The sequence below is a fragment of the Vigna unguiculata genome, chromosome 8 (genome assembly GCF_004118075.2).
Source record: "Vigna unguiculata cultivar IT97K-499-35 chromosome 8, ASM411807v1, whole genome shotgun sequence".
NCBI lineage: Eukaryota > Viridiplantae > Streptophyta > Magnoliopsida > Fabales > Fabaceae > Vigna > Vigna unguiculata.
In genome coordinates, this window is record NC_040286.1 from 12021778 (window position 1) to 12033923 (window position 12146).

Here is a 12146-nt window from a genome sequence, read left to right on the forward strand (position 1 = left end):
TGACAAGTAATTCCTAACATGTTATTCTTTACTTTAAATGGTGGAGATTTGAATTCGAAGTTTATAGGTAGAGATATATGTTACTGATGATTGGTAGTTTGAATTCTTTAAGAGTATGATTGGCAAAGGATGCTTAAGTGTGGATAATTGTTGGTATTGCCTTGATTAGTGAATGTGTGTGTATATATATATATATATATATATATATATATGTGTGTGTGTGTGTGTGTGTGTGTGTGCGATTGATGAGTATGTTTTAGTAGCACTTGCTTAGCCATGTTGAATTTATTAATCTACATATGTTAGCTCGAATGTATGATGTTATAAGTGTGTGTGAAAGGCCACTATTGATGATATCACTATGACCGAGTGTTCCATGATCATGATGGGATTTGGGCAAGTATGGGAATATGATAATCATGCTTTAAATGTAATGGGATTGCGGGGGTATGCGAAATAATTACATAGATTTTATTGTGTTACATGTGATGTATGAGTTATATGTTTGCTTTCTTATTATTTCATAATTTCATAGGAGCATGCACTAACACAAAAAAGCCCTTTAACGTCACCTCAATAACGTCTGCTTAAAAAAAGCCCAACGTTAAAAATGACCGATGGCATTTTTGTAAATAACAGGACCTTTTTAACGTCTGACGTGGAGCGGGTAGACATCACTTAACGTCTGTTAAGAAATACCCCGACGTCACTAAAAAAGGGACGTCGGCCCCCTGCACGACAGACATCCCTTGACGTCAGACCAGCACGCGCCAGATGTCCCTTGACGTCGGCCCCTCCCACCCCCGACGTCACTTAACGTTGGATGCCACACCCCCGACATTAAGTTTTATTTTATCTCCTCGCGAAACGCATAAACCCTCGTGTTATTCATCGTTTCCGCGAGAGTTCCCGTCGGTAACGCCATTTCCGCCCCCTCTAGGTGAGTTTCGAAAGGTTTTCGCCATCAAACTTGTTGGGGTTGTATTATAGGTTGATTTAACGCATTATGAACCGATTATTTTGCGTTTTCATCCCCATTTGCAGCGTTTCGAGATTCGTCCCACTTGCTCTTCATTCCCTTGGCCAGCAGTGTGCGAAGACCCTAAACTCTCTCTCAAAGTTCGTCTTTCAATTAGAAGAGGTTAGTTCGTCCCACTTGCTAGTTCATTTTATGTTTTTTCCCACCCACCAATTAAACAATACCTGGGTCTAATTATTGTCCATGTAGATTTGGGATGCTTCTCGTTGCAAGAAGATAAGGTGTATTGAGGGTCATCGGTTACGTGTTGGAGCCTTGGCCTGGAGTTCATCTCTTTTGTCTTCTAGCGGCAGGGATAAGAATATTTATCAAAGAGATATCCGTGCACAAGACGATTTTGTCAGTAAACTGTCAGGGCACAAATCAGAGGTCAATCTTGTTTTTATTTCTTACAGTTTCATCTTGTCTAACTATTCTACTGTACATGATATCCAGCAACATATTGATTTTCCTTTTTGTTTCTTTAAAGGTTTGTGGACTAAAGTGGTCTTATGATAACCATGAGTTGGCATCTGGAGGAAATGACAACAGAGTATGCAAGTGCAAACTTAAGCATTCTTCTGAACTGTTATTCTTTATTCTTATGCACAAGTACTAATAATTTTTTTTGGCAGTTGTTTGTATGGAATCAACACTCAACTCAGCCTGTCCTCTTACATGGAGTCAGTCATTTCCTGTCACCCTTAGAAATCCAGTTCTGGCGGTAAAATCATTATTTGCTCTATCATTGTATAGAAACTGAGACATTACAATGAAAATAGCTTGTCTAGAGTTTATTATACTACTGTAAAGTTGTAAAAAATGCCTAAATTAAATGTCATTTTAGTTTACCATTCATAGCTGGGAGGTATGATTCTTTAAGTTTCTTCCGGCCTATAAATTGTTTTAAGAACTTGTGGCATTTACCACTTCAAATATTAAGACATTTGGAGATACATTTTCTTAAACAATAACTGCTCTGCGCTTTCCATTTTCTTAATACAAATAAAATGGTGTTCAACCTTTATATTTGGCAGGTTTGCAATCTCGTGTGGCCTAAAAATGTCAACGAACTAGTAAGCACACATGGTTACTCCCAGAACCAGATAATTGTTTGGAGATACCCCACAATGTCAAAGGTACACCATCTACTGTGATAATATGTATCTCTTTTCTTATTTTTACATTATTCAAACATGCTTTACCACCATTTTTGGTCCTTTGATGCTGCTGGCCACTCTTACTGGCCACACATACAGAGTTCTCTATCTTGCCATTTCTCCAGATTGACAGGTATTTCAGTTCTTTAACCTATTCCTTTTTCTATCACTCTGTCTTTGATTATGAAAATGATTTTTTTGTCGTATCATCTATATGTTGTGTTTCTGCTTGTGATGAGTTATACTGTTTCAGACTATTGTAACCAGAGCTGGAGATGAAACACTTAGGTTCTGGAATGTATTCCCATCCCCTAAATCACAGGTAATTTACTCATTTAAAGATGGATAAAAACAATTGAAGCCCTGCGGCTTTTTTGTATTTGTGAATATAGTAAGTTTAATCATACTAGGAACTATATCACTATTACTTTGACTAGAGATACATTAAATTCACTTTAAATAGTTTTTATAACAGTTGCAGTTTTCATTTTTCTTTCTTGTACTTTTCCCCTTTGAGAAATAACTTTTAATTTCAAGTTGTTTTGCATTTTATTAAAATGAGTGGTATATCATTACTTGAATTTATCTATTTTATGTTTGTTCCTGGAAAGAAACTAAGTATATAGGACAATTATTATTTATGCGTATGAAAAATGCTTTGTATATCTTGTTCACGTGGGGTTAAAAAATATTTAACCAACAATACAATTATATACTGCAAAAACTTGATCAACAATCATCATGCCAATCCTTTTACTTCATGTCATATATTGCTTAAATATGTTTGATTGATGGTTAATCATCTAGTTATCTCTGCCAACCTCAATAAAATGATTTAGTGTTTAGATTGGATTGATGGTTGTTCTCATCAAGTGATGGGAATAAATCCTTTTATGTTAAATTTCACATGACCATCCCATGTAAAAAATTTCAGGTGTATGGATGTTGTTAAAATAGTTAATTTTTTTTAAAAAAAATAGAGCAGTTTAACGTCTGGTGTGCCCTGACAGACGTTATTTAACGTATGACCATACCAGGGCCGACGTTATTTAACGTCTGATGGGCTCTGACAGACGTTAAATTGCTCAGGTTTTTGGCTCATTTCAGCGCGAAAATTGACGTCTGTTGTTATTGGCCCCGACGTTGAATAACGTCGAACTCTTAATGGACCGACGTCAAGTGACGTCTGCTATTTTTTCGACGTTATTTTGACATCACCCGCTACGACGTCGGTGTTTGGGCAGACGTCAAAGATCGAAAATATCAGATGTTAAAAGGCTTTTTTGTGTTAGTGATGGTTTACTTTTAGGTTCAAATTGAATGTTGGCATTGATTTAAGATGTGAGTATATATAAATTATAAAAGAGAGGAATGTGTTCTTTTACTTGAAGGATACATATTTGTTGTGATGTTGTAATTTGGAGTATATGAATGTATATTTTGATTTTTGGATGTTTGAAAAATTGAATGGGTGAATGCTAGGAACTGAATTAGAGTACCTAAAATCAGTAGTATCACATTACTGGTGTAAAGTAGACCACTAAGCGATAGTAGGAAATAGGGAAGTCTTGTGTGTTGTGGTGCCTGCCGGTGATGTGGAACCATCAGGCGATGATGCAGTGGCAATGTGCGTTCGTGATACGTTTTGCATGGCTGGTTGTGTTGGTCCTGGTCTGGGATATGCTTGATATTGTCATGAGCGGGTAGGTTCATGACTGGTGATGAACACGTGATGATATGAGCGGGGAGGTTCATATCCTAATACTCTCGTGTGGGGATACGAGCAGGGAGGTTCGTATGTTCTGTGCTTACACTTGAGAGATGCTGTGAGCGAGTAGGTTCGTAGCTGGTGGATCACGTGTGTTGGACTACGGTTGGGGAGGTCCGTAGAGTTGGACTACGAGCAAAGAGGTTCGTAGAGTTAGACCACAAGCAAGCAGGTTCGTGGAAGCATTGGAATCCCTAAGACTAGCTTGAGTATGTACCTTGTATAGTGTAGTATGCTTTTCTTAATTTCGTTTTGATGTTGTGATGTAAGACTTGGGGTAATAAGGTTTTGGCCAAGAATTATCTAGAATAAAATAGTTGGGTGTATCTTGATTTTATTAACTTATATGTTAGTTGTTTATAAGCTCACCCAATCTGCTTGTGTTTGGTGATGATCGTGTATTGCGTTACACAAGAGTAGATGATGTTGCAGGTGGTATTGGTGAAGCATAGAGCCGAAGCGGGGCTAGACCGGGGAAAAAGCTTAATCAAAGTTTTGTTTGTTTATGGTTTTCAATAATTTTGTAAACATGTATGTTATAGACTTTTATATATTGATTCGATTTTTATATAGTAAGGATTTTGGACCATGTTCCGATGAAATAAATGTTTTAATTTTCTCGCGTTTTGGGAAAAAGGTTGTATAATAAATGATGTTTAATTATTATTTCTATTTTATTTATTTAAATTTGTAATATCCGACCGGGATGTTACAGACACATGCCGCCAGGCACCAAGCGTCTTATTATCCTCTGTTTACAAGTATCGCTTGGCGGGACGTCCCTCACCGCTAGGCGCTAAGCGTCACAGTGCCCTTTTGGAATTGCATCTATCGCCTGGCGGCTCCAAGCCCACCATTAGGCGCTACACCAGTACAATGAATTGCACTGGTTTTTCAACTGTAATACGACTTTTCAATCTAATCCAAGCTCCCTATTTGTATTCCTGATCCTAAACAGTATCTCTAGTGCACTGAATTGGTTATAACTTAATGTATTACACTTTGTACCCATGTACTCCTATCCTTATATATTAAATCCCATGACTTCATGTTTAAACTAGGAAAAGAAGTACCATTTCTAAGATTACACTTAGAGCAGTCAATGCATCTCTTATACTTCAGACCACAACATTCATTACATAGATCAACCGACACTAAATTCCACAATCCTTAATCCAATTCAACCCCTAGTTTTCCCCAATCCCTTAATCATGTTTTCTCTCCAACATTCAATACACTACTACTCCATTTTCTCTTATGATTTATATACAGACTCATCTTGGCCCTCCCCTCCAATTAGAACAACTCATGCCCATTCCACCCAGAACGCAACTGCACATGCATTTCGCGCTGTCACCTAGCGGTAGATTACATACCGCCAAGCGATGCATCAGTCTCTGGAAAACCCCAATTTCGGTTGTACTTGCGACAGTCTCCAATATATTTCTAGAACGCATTCATTTGTTTACTCCCATAACCCATCAGGCCAACGTTCATCCAATGCTATTTAATATCAATTTAAAAGTGAACCTACAGTTGCTCAATATAATTCACGCATCAATTCTCACTGACTTGAAAATTCCCAATTTTCCAAACCCTAACCATGTTCACATGATTTCATTCAATTAACTTCCAATTCACAATGAGTTTCATTCAATTCTTAATATCTAACAATTAACCCCTGGGTCAATTCCCTTCTTTTTCGATTAGAAACACTATAGGATCCCTAAAACACCAAAATCGAACCCATATGGCTCGCGTCGCTTGGCAGGTGTTCATCACCGCCAGGCTGTTCATTAGAAAATCCAGAAACTGGGTTGCAAGCATGCATCGCTTGGCGACTAGGGTCACGCCACCAGGCGGTTCCTCTTCAAGAACCTAGAAAACACTCAAATTTACATGAGTCGCCTAGCGACTACGAATAGCCCACCAGGCAGTTTCTGGGAATTTTCCAGAAACACGAAAATTGCAGAATGGACAAAATATATGCATGTAGTTAACATACATTTCATACAATTGAGCGATATGAATTAAAAAGAACAGTTCCAGCTCCCCTAACCTGGTTTCCTTGCTAAAACTTGAAGATTCTTGGCTTCTTCCTTGATAAAAAATGGACGTTCTGTGCTTCTTCACTTTAGCTCTCATTCTCACTCAATTAGCACAGTTCTCTCTCTGAATTTTCTCTCCTCACAGTGCTCACCAATGACACACACAGAATCCTTTCTTCTCACCCAAAATTGGTCTTTTAATGGTGCCTTAATGATAGGTTAATGTTCGAAAACGAAAATTGGTTTAATGTTGATGGTAATTGCCATTCAATGGATCATTATGAGATGCTTTCGGCCCCTCCTGGCTGCTCTTTGGCCAGCTAGGGTTCCTATGCCCTTTCACATTCATGCCAAAGAAAATTTTGGCAAAAAGAAAGTTTAATTTGAATCTACCAAGGTTTGAACCCATAATCGTGTCAATGTCAAATCAATGCACAACCATTCAACCAATTCAAGTTTCGTGATAATTCCTATAAATATAGGATTATATTACCACTCACCATGCTCAATTATATTATTAAAATAATGCATAACTAAAAGATCACATAAATGGCATACATAAGACTTGAACCCAAGTCCTCTCAACACAACCAAGTATTCTCAACCATTTGAGCTAGTACTTTTCCACATCATATCAAACGATATTTAATGCCATAAAGGCTCCCACTACTCGCATTTATTAATTAATTAATTATTGAATTAATTAAATTTTGCGGATCTTACATCTAGTGGATACTCCCTGTCTTATATCACCAATTATGTTATCCTTTGATAATCCCTTGGGTTCAATCCATTCCTTAGGCAAGTTGTTGTCTGCAACTTTTTCAGCCGACTGAATTTCCTTTTCAACTAGCTAATTTCCTACAACAGATTGTTTTTCTACAATAGATTACTTTTCCTGCAATATATCTTCTTCATCTGCAATCTTATGTCTTTGATCTTGTTGCACTGGGTTAGTTTAATCAAATACAACATGCACAAACTCTTCAACAATCATTAGCCTTTTATTATAAAGCCTATATGCATGGCTATTTATAGCATAACCAAAAAAGATGCCTTCATCCACTTTTGAGTCAAATTTTCCAAGTTGCTCTTTTTTATTGTGTAAGATAAAACACTTACTACCTAATACTTTTAGGTGATTTAGAGCAAGCCTTCTACCTTTGAAAAGCTCATAAGGTGTTTTCTTTAAAATTGGCCTTATCAACACACGATATAAAACATAAGAAGTTGTGTTGACTACATCAGCCCAAAAGTACTTAGGTTATGAGGTTTCATTTAACATGGTTCTAGCTAGTTCCTCTAATGATCTATTCTTTCTCTCAACCACTCCATTTTGTTGTGGAGTTCTAGGAGCTGAAAAGTTATGCTTAATACCATGTTTTTCACAAAAGTGTTCAAACTTTTCATTTTGAACCTATCCACCATGATCACTCCTTAGAGAGACTATTTTAGAACCTTTTTCATTTTCTAAAACATTGGAAAGTTTCTTAAAAGCATGAAAGGTTTCATTCTTAATAGCTAGAAATAGTGTTCATGTAAATCTAGAGCAATCACCAACAATAACCAATACATAGAAGTTTCCACCAAGACTCATGGTTCTAGAAGGACCAAATAGATCCATTTGAAACAATTCTAAGGGCCTTTCAATTGAAATACAATTTGTGGGTTTAAAGGAAACCTTGGTTTGCTTTCCCTTTTAGCATGCTTCACATATTCTATCCTTTTCAAACTTAAGTTTTGGTAATCCTTCAACCAATTGTTTTCAATTTAGCTTATTCAAATGATGCATATGTATGTGACAAAGCCTCCTATGTTATAACCAATTATCATCCTCTTTTGTAAGCAAACAGTGAATGTTAAATGATGCATGATGCAAATTAATCAAGTATATATTGTTGACTATTTTTCCTAACAATACAATGCTACCACATGCATCATATATAAGGCAATGATTTGGTTCAAACACTACTTTAAAACCTTTGTCACAAAGTTGGCTTATACTTGTCAAATTGTGTTTTAGGTCTTTCTTTTCATGCTTCTATGACCTAAAAAACAAAATAGCATGGTACCCTTTGATAGTTTGGGTCCAACATGGTTATACCTTTCTAGATCCTTTTGGGATCCATTTTATAAAGCCTTTAGGTACATCATATTTTCTAGCATAGCAATTCTTAAGCACATAACCTTTCTTCATAAAATAGTTGTAAGAAATGAATGGCATAACATTTGGCTCACTCTTGGAAAATAAACTAGAGAACTTATTGGCTTTCTTTTCAAGGATAGGATTATAACCAAGTCCAGCCTTCCCAAAAACACAATTTTGAGAGCCAAGAACAACTTCTAGGTTTGTTTTTCCTCTTGTGAACTTTCAGGTTTTCAAAAGATATTACACTTGATTTTCAAAGTAATGTAGTTTTCACAAGGTTTTATAGCCAACTATTTTTTAGAACAATCGATTGAATTACTATAAATCATTTCTAAATGTTCGAAATCAGTTTTTGAATCGGTTGTTTTTTATTCCAATTGGCTAACTCTGTTTTCCAGCCAACTATTTAGCCCTTTTAATTGATTATTCATGACAATAATTATTTTAGCCTCACTATACAACTCTTTAAAGTCATGCAATAATTGATAATAGTCACTTTTATCTTTGGATGATTAGGAACTTACTTGGCTTGATGAAGATGATTCATATCCAGCCATGAGGCATAGGTTTGCTTCCTCACTTCTTGAGATGAACTACTTGTTGAATCATCATTTTCCTCTTAAGCTATGTAGGCACGTCTTTCCTTGGCCTTTTTCTCCTTTTTCCTATCACCAAACTTCTCCTTCTCTTTGTTAACATTAAGACATTCAATCTTAATATATACTTGCTTTCCACAATTATAACATGAGAAATTTGAAGTATTACTTGAATCATTTCATTTAGAAATGTACCTCCTTTGATTACCTTTGTTACCTTTCCTCTTGAGATACTTCCCAAACCTCTTGACTAGTAGATTCAAGTTCTCATTATCACTTGATTCAGCTACCTCTTCCTCAGGTTCATCACTTTTCTTGGAGTTAGTCTTCAAGGCTATGGTTTCCACATTTTTCTCACTTGATTCATGCTCACTTAGCCTTTGCATTTCAATTTCATACTCCCTTAGTTTGCTAAATAGTGAAGTTATGGTGATGATAGATAAATCCTTAGATTCTAAGATGGTAGTCACCTTTGATTGCCAATTTCTATTAAGACACTTTAGCACTTTGATGTTTAGCTCCTCTTTATCAAATCTTTGCCTAAACCCATGAGGTGGTTGACAATGTCAATAAACCTCTTTTGTACTTTAGTTATGGACTCTCCTTGTTGCATCTTGAAAAGCTCATACTCTTGAATCAAGGCATGCTTCCTTGCTCTCTTCACTTCATTTGTCCCCTCATGTGTGACTTCTAGTACATCCCACATTTCCTTTGCACTCTTGCATTGGGAGACCCTAAAAATTCATCCATGTTCAAAGATGACGTGAGGTTATTCTTTGCATTGTAATCATATTAAGCTCTTCTCATTTCTTCCTCTGTCCATTCAATCCAAGGTTTGTCCACCTGTTTATTTTCAACAAGACATTTAGGAGTGTATGGTCAATTAACAATTGCATCCTAAATCCCTTTGTCTATTGATTCAATAAAAATTTGCATTCTTATTTTCCAAAACTAATAGTTTAGGCCAATAAACATAGGTGGCCTATGAATAGAGGCACCTTCAACAAAAAGGAGTTTATTTTCTGTCATTTCAAAATATTTTTTTTATCAAACTTGAATAACTCTCAAGAACCTTGCGGTAAATACCAATTGTTAGTTTGAAATGGTGTAGCTCAGAGAGAGAGAGTTTTCTAGTGATGAATGATAAGTTTTCGCGCTTAAAAACTCAGAAAATGTACCTCTACTCTCGAAAACACAACTTATATAGTTTGGTTTAAGTGAAGTTAGTCGGTTGAAATTTTCGTACAATCTGTTGATTTCACTTGACTTAAGTGAAATCAGTCGATTGAAAAATAATTCAGCTGATTGAATACATTCATACTAGAAACTATATACAACAAGCATTTTAAGATGTTAAAACCCATTTTAACAAATTAAAAAGGACACACTAAGGCTAACAAGACATCTAACCTATATGATATAGCCTACCAATATGATATAACATTTAATCATTACATTTAACACATTATTTCCATATTTAATACACTAGAAACATAATGTTCAAGCGGATCTTCATCAAGCACATGAGATCTTCATGCACTTGGCTTTATAAATCTTTGCTTCAAGCTTGCTTGTGCCAACAATAACAAGAACCTTCACAGATACAATTCAAATAATCACTAATTCCATTCTAAACCACTGATCGATGGAGAATCATGAGAAAATAATTGCATTCATTATTTTTAGACACTTATCCATTCTAAACTACAATTTTCTAGGTTCTCACAATATATTTTTATTTTTATAATTTTTTTTCTACTTTCTTGAAAGAGAAAATTTGATGAAAATTCAGTTTCAAAAATTGAATTCTTAAATGAAGGTTAAAATTCCACTATTTTTTTTATCTAAAAAATTACTAATTACAGAAATATTGTGAACAAAGTGCTTATTGAGAATATTTATTTCATACGGTGCCAATTGTGAGAAATTTACATTATTCTCCAATCAACAGTAGAGAATTGATTACACTACGACGTGATTTTCTTTGTCGGAGATCTTGGTGGAGCCACCTCCGAGAGGAACCTTCCAAAGCTATAGAAGAAGCAACATGGTAGTATTGTGTTTCATAATTACTATTTTTCTATATTATTGAATTAAAGGAAAAAGAATTTATTATAAGCCACGTTGCAAAGTTTATTATAAGAAAATATTTTCTGTCTGACAACCTAAATAAAATAAGAATTTAATAATTAAATAGAAATCAGAGAAAGGGGTCCAATTTGTCGAGAAATTTTGATGATATTTCACTATCACTCAATAAAAGGTTTGTTGATATTTATGAATTTTAATCCATTGTGAGTAAAATCGAGAATATTGTAACTAAACAATTTATAAGTACTTCTATGAACATTTTTTAAGATATGAGGTTTATTATGATGATGTAAGTAATACGTTTACAAATCATCTAAACTAAATATTTTAAAAAGAATTAAATATATTACATTCATTAAATTTATAATTGTTTTTTATTATTATTATTTCAAATTTAAAATTAATTCTATAATTTGTTAGTTTAAAAATTATATTATAAATGTTATCAAAATAAATAATTTGAAAACAAAAGTCAAAGTATAATATATATATATATATATATATATATATATATATATATATATATATATATATATATATATATATATATTATAACTTATAATTACTAGTAGCTGAAATGAACCATTTAGTTATTGTATTAAAAATAGATATTAAAATTATTTTTTAATTTATAAAATATGAATTAATATATTTAATTGTACAAAGTTATGTCTCTTTCGTTCAGTTAATGTATACATTTTATTTTGAGGATACATGTGTGGCCATGATCTTTTGTTGGATCCTGTTTGAGAAATTTTGGGTGGGTATGTTGCAAGATACCATTTCACTGTCACCCAACTCCTTCCTGCACCTTTCATTCAATGAAAAAAAAAAAAAACACAGAGATTGAACAGGTCAAAACACCTTTTCAAGACTAATTAGTTCAGCTGTGATTCAAGCAGGATAAATGAATTATTAAATTATAAATAAAATAACATTAATAAAATATAATATTGTAATTTAATAATATTTAAAATAAAAAATAATACTCTATAAAAGTTTTAATATTTAAAATTGACGCAAAAATAAAATACTTTATAATTATTAGATTTAAAGTTAAATAATATATAGATATATCACTTTTTATGAAATAGGTGATATATTATCTAATAATCGATAATTAATTAAGTGATTAGGACCATTATTATTTTAGTCACGAAGTGATATATTATCTAATAATCGATAATTAATTGCTGATTTTTTTTTTTTTGAGTGATAATTTTTTATAAGGAATAATTAGACTATCCATACAGTTCTATATTTTAGAGATTTTCTACTCTTATATTTTAGTCAAGTTTATCATATTTTATTAATTT

The 12146-nt window shown here is 33.9% G+C and overlaps 1 pseudogene; it reads left to right on the top strand.

Annotated features, from left to right (window-relative positions):
* The first annotated feature begins 361 nt into the window (after positions 1-361).
* Positions 362-2559, top strand: LOC114194837 (annotated as a pseudogene).
* The last annotated feature ends 9587 nt before the right edge of the window (positions 2560-12146 follow it).